Here is a 5,241-nt window from a genome sequence, read left to right as displayed (position 1 = left end):
AGGCTGAGAACGCTGAAAATGCACTCCTCCACAGGCTGAGAACAAATTTCTGCATAGATGGTCTTTGGAGGCATTTCTTCCCACAAGTTGGAGATCAACCGCAATAGAGAAATCATTTCCGACTGGGAGATGGAAGGTTACGGAGGCCGCCCTCTTCTTGCTTGCGTCACATTCGTGCAAGGAGGTAAATGCGCTTGCATTTTGTTGCTTTCGTGTGTTATTTTGGTAGGGTTCCCGCACAGAAAGTGTTGTTAGTTATGCATGTTGTTACTATGTTCGTCAGCTACCTTACGTTTTTAGGATTGTTATGCAATGGCGAGGATGAAGCAACTCGCCCGCTCAACAGAGGCCGCTCCCTGTAGTTCAAGGAGAGCCCGAGGTAGGCCAAGGCTCTCCGAACAAGAGAGAGTCGCTCGCACTGAAGCCAACAAGCCCAAAAAATGCTTGAGCTCAGCGTAACAGTATCTACTGGCGGAAGCAACATGGACGTTCCTTTGTTTACGAGGCTGAAAGCCTTTGTGGAGGAGGAAGCAGTCACTGGAATGTGCTTGATCGAGCGCAGTGGCACTGTCCTCCACCTTCACTTCCAGATGGTCATTCGAATCATGGGGACATCCATTCTTGCAGTAAACAAGAAGATCAAACAATACTTGGGGTGGGATGTTGGCAGTCCTGTCGGAGCTAACAATCTATGTCGTGCCCTTAAGTAGAAGAACATGCACACCTTCCATGTCATATTGGGGTACTGCATGAAGGACATGGACCAACCACATTATGAGAACTTCTCCCACAACGTGACAACAGACGATATCAACAATGGAATTGAATTGTACACACAGTACGGGGATGACGAGATGAAGAATAGGGTTTGCTTGACGCATGTAAATATTTTCGATCGTGCACTTATGGACTGGAAGTTCCATTTGCAGCATCCAATCGATAACAACTTCTTATCGACATTGCACCATATGCTAAAGTCTGGCAAGTACTACGCGTCCTCCTCGTGGATAACACAATTTCAAGGGTGTGGGATGCCCTTGAAGAAGATGAAAGCTTTGTGGCAGAGGATGATTTTCCCTTCATCCACTACATACCAAGATGTCATTGATATTTTCGTCCTTGACGAGGGCTACACCAATGCGAATCGATTGTTTCCTCAGAAGGTGGAAAGAAAACCACAGGTATATTTATCCCTTTCTCTTGTTACTTGTGTTGCAATTCTACCTTTTGGTATTGGCTGGCTTTGATGTCGCCAATTTTCTCTCAGTGACCAGGTGAACTGGCCAACCCCTGAGCAGCTCGCTCCTCCGGACGCCGCTTCTACAAAAATGCACACCTTCGCCTCCCCAGTAGATGCTTGACAGGGCGTGCTCGGCAATCCTTCAAGCTCCAAAGACAAAGAACCCATTTTCCTACTAGACAATGACGATGAAGACAATGTAGTCCTAGGCGCAGACTTCATTCCTCTTGTTACTAGGAGAGGGATCACTATTGTTGCTAGTTAGAACGATGTATATAGAATGTTATGAACCCCTTCACATATATAGTCCTCGCCTACTCCTCTGAAAACGTCTATGTTTTTTTGCAAGTCCAATGGAGGCGTCCAATCCCCGGGAAAACGAGGAGACGCAACCTCCAGAATCGCAGGCGTTGGAGGAGGATGCAACTCTCGACAAACTCCACGACATACTCTTTCAGATGTGGCACCAACAGCGTGGAGACACTCCTGAGGACTCAACGACTCTCCGCACTTTTATTAATTACTCAGTAGATAGCATAAAAACCATGATTAATGAATACAAAATCAATGTCACGAATGTCCAAATCTCACAGTTGCAATAGCAAATTCATGGCTTGCGCATTGAGGTCGCATCGCTTAAGCTCCAACTCAATAGGTTAAATGCAATTGTAACACGGTTGAATACAATTAGTAATAAATTTCGTTGTTAACATACTCTACAGTTTCAAGGTTCAAAAAAAAATTATTTCCCTTGTATTGCTAAACATGTTAACGCACCCCTCGTGACAAGATCGATTTCGACTACAGTACGGACATCGTGTGATATAAGTGAAAGTGGGTGCCTAGCACCATGAATAACATCAACTCCTTACGTGCCTCATTACTGTGTTGTTTCCAAAAAAAATTGTATTCTGTATTTCTACGACTAAAGAAATGTGTGAATGATGTCCCCGGACCCCGTTTAAAAAGTCCAGTCATACTTTCCTTTGTGCGGCTTTCTTAAGATGCTTTTGAATCCTGCGGCTTTCTTAAGATGCTTTGGAATCTTCAAACAAATGAATTTCTTTTTGCACTTGCCGGTAGGTCACTATGGCTCATTTCTAGAGTACGTGTCACCTTCATCAGCACGATGCGTTACTGTGCTGCGTGATCAACGGTGTCGAGCATGCTACGCACCACTTTGGTGGCAAACAAAACCTCCAATCGCTACAGCGACTTTTGCAAGCCCAGAAACGGCCGCCACCGTCGTCTTCCAACAACAGACCACCTCTACCTACCCTTAGCTTTAACGAGTGGCAGACCAGCAACGAGGGCAGGCAGTACGAGTAGCTATAAGCCCTTGTCGGGACGCGTGTTGCATGTACCAACCCCCCACCTGCATCAGCCGCTGAACTATTTCCCTCTCTCTCTCTCTCTCTCTCTCTCTCTCTCTCTCTCTGCTGACAACAGCCGTCGGCATCGCTCAGTTCCCATGCAACTCTCTCTCTCTGTCTGTCACACACACTGACTGGTCAACTCACTCCCTGTCTCTCTATTTGGTCAACTAACGACCACACAAAAAAAGTGCAGCCCCTCTCTCTCTCTAAGCTCTCGCCCACCAGCAACCATCCACCCGATATCTCTCTCCCTCTCGTCTGCGACTGCATGCAAGATTAACCTCCACCCATATTTTTTTCGACTGCCCACCACAGTAACCTTTCCTCTCTCTTTGGGGCTCCATCTACTCCAGATTGCTAAGTCGCACACATACACAAGCCACCATAGACCAATCCAGCCCCAACCAATCTACTGTTTATCAACCCATGCACATGCTGAGCCGTCAATTTTATTTTTAATTTTTTTTTCTTCATACACTCCTGGAAACCTGCAATTATATTTGCCATTACGGGCATGCATGAGAAAGTCGATAACTGAATCAGAGACTAGGTCTGTAGAGGCCGGGGAATTGTCTATGTCGGAGGTAGCAAGAGCGCCATCAGAAGTTGCCATGGTGAGCTGAGGAGAGTGCTTATAATGATGACGGAAATGAATGCGAAGGTGACTAAATCTTGGCACGTGCCACAAAGCTGAGCTATTGCTCAGAGCTCTGGTTTTTGAAGTACAAAAATGCGGCTAGTCTCATGCACCACCGCTCCGTCCTTCACCCCATATCCTAGGACCTACATCTCTTCTTGCCCTCACCTTGACTCTCTCTCCCCTTCTCTAGCTTCACTCTCAGATGATCTCTCTCTCTCTCTCTCTCTCTCTCTCTCTCTCTCTCATGCCGCTATGCCAAATCCTTATCACCCCTCCTCTAGAGTGTAGCATAGGTACGAGCACATCGTGAAGCACAATGCCATAGTAGAGTCGGCAAGACCACTATTGTAAAAAATCTCAACCAAGAATCATTCGTCCAGCCATCTTGCAGAGGCACTCCACCACTTAGGGCATTGCCATGGGAATCTCACACTACAATCATATTGGCGAGCAGGCAGTGATATGCGACACGAGAAAAATTTCATGCTTTCCACCATTATTTTGCCAAGGGGAGCGAGAACAACCTCTTCTTGGTCGTCCGCAAAGTCTTCCCTATTCATATAGCTGGTCATGATGACAACTCTCACCTGGAGCAGCACGTCAAGTATTCGTCACTTTATACCCCCCAAACACCTAGAAAAGTATACTAAAATGGACTATAATCAGATGATGCGATCATCTACATCCCTTTCATAGCTTTCTCAATAACCTGCGTCCATATCACATCCTAACCACGACACTAAGTGACTCGAGGGCGCACATGGGGGTGGGTAAGGGGATCAACTGTGGAGGAGAGTGGCAGGCATCCCGAGGTGGGCAACCCCCCCCCCCCCCCCCCAAAAAAAAAAAAGGAAGCGCAAATAAGGAGCCCGGATTGGAACCCACGACCTCGCGTCCCAACGTCTTTTGAGGCTTGAGCTAACCTATAAACGATAAACCTCGACTAGTCTAGAACTAACCGAATAGGTCCCATGTCCGGATTTAATTGTTGAGCGGATTTAGTTTTAACAAGCCATCTACATTGCAGATCGCCTCGACGGCCGCGTGTGGAGTTTCCATCCCCCCACCCCCCCTCTCTTAAATGCTTCGTGTCACTTAGTCCTGAGGACATCCTAAGTTGCAAGAAGAAAGACAACATAGCCAACGGCGATGGTAGACCTAAAAGAAAAAAGAGAGAAAAAGCAAGCAAGAGTCTACATGATAATTGAAGTCCCACAAAGATGATGATCGAGATCCGGCTAGTCATCATCGACATGCGAGAAGGTGTAATGGACGAAGACACCATGGCAAAAATGATGCATTTATAACACAAGAATTGGGAGCGAAATCCCACTGAAAATCTTGATCATATTCCGTGGGTGTAGATACTTAAGAGCCAATTTTCAAAGGCTAAGAGGAGTGGCAACTAAGGTTTTGAATTGCCAAAGCATACACTAAGTACATACATAAAATTTTGTTAACATGGCTGACAATAATCAAGAGAGTAGAATGAACATTGATAGCTTCGATTTTGCACATGAAGGTGCTAATGATGATGCTCCCATGTTTGTGAATTATCTTGTGACTAGGTTGCAACAAGCTATGGGCAACCCTACTTTGCAAGCCGAAGTTACTCAACAACTTCGTGCCTATGGAATTTCCCTTCCTCTCCAAGAGGAGAGAGAGCTTAGGAGGCCTCTTGAAGAGACCCCCAAAAGAAGACTCTCTCCCATTCGAGAGGAGAAATCCAAAGAGAAAGAAATCAATGAAAGTCTAAGTTCTTCTGAAGATGTGGCTCCACGAAGAAGGCGGTCTAGACGATCGCCTACTCCTCCCAAGAGGAAAAGAGCACCCCATAGTCCTTCTCCTCATCACTCTGAAAGGCAAGAGAGGAAACAAAGGAAGAAAAGGGCTAGGAAGAGGTCACCCGCTTCTCCTTCTTCTTCACCTTCCTCCTCTTCCGATGAAAGTTATGGCTATTCTCCTAGAGAATACAAGAGGGGAGG

General features: G+C 46.3%; 1 pseudogene; it reads left to right on the top strand.

The window, feature by feature from the left end:
* Positions 1-321: 321 nt before the first annotated feature.
* LOC147425750 (uncharacterized) lies at positions 322-1,247 on the top strand (annotated as a pseudogene).
* Positions 1,248-5,241: the final 3,994 nt, after the last annotated feature.

The sequence above is a fragment of the Adiantum capillus-veneris genome, chromosome 25 (assembly GCF_014529385.1).
Source record: "Adiantum capillus-veneris isolate H3 chromosome 25, ASM1452938v2, whole genome shotgun sequence".
In the NCBI taxonomy this organism is placed as follows: domain Eukaryota; kingdom Viridiplantae; phylum Streptophyta; class Polypodiopsida; order Polypodiales; family Pteridaceae; genus Adiantum; species Adiantum capillus-veneris.
This window is presented reverse-complemented; position numbering and strand designations above follow the sequence as displayed.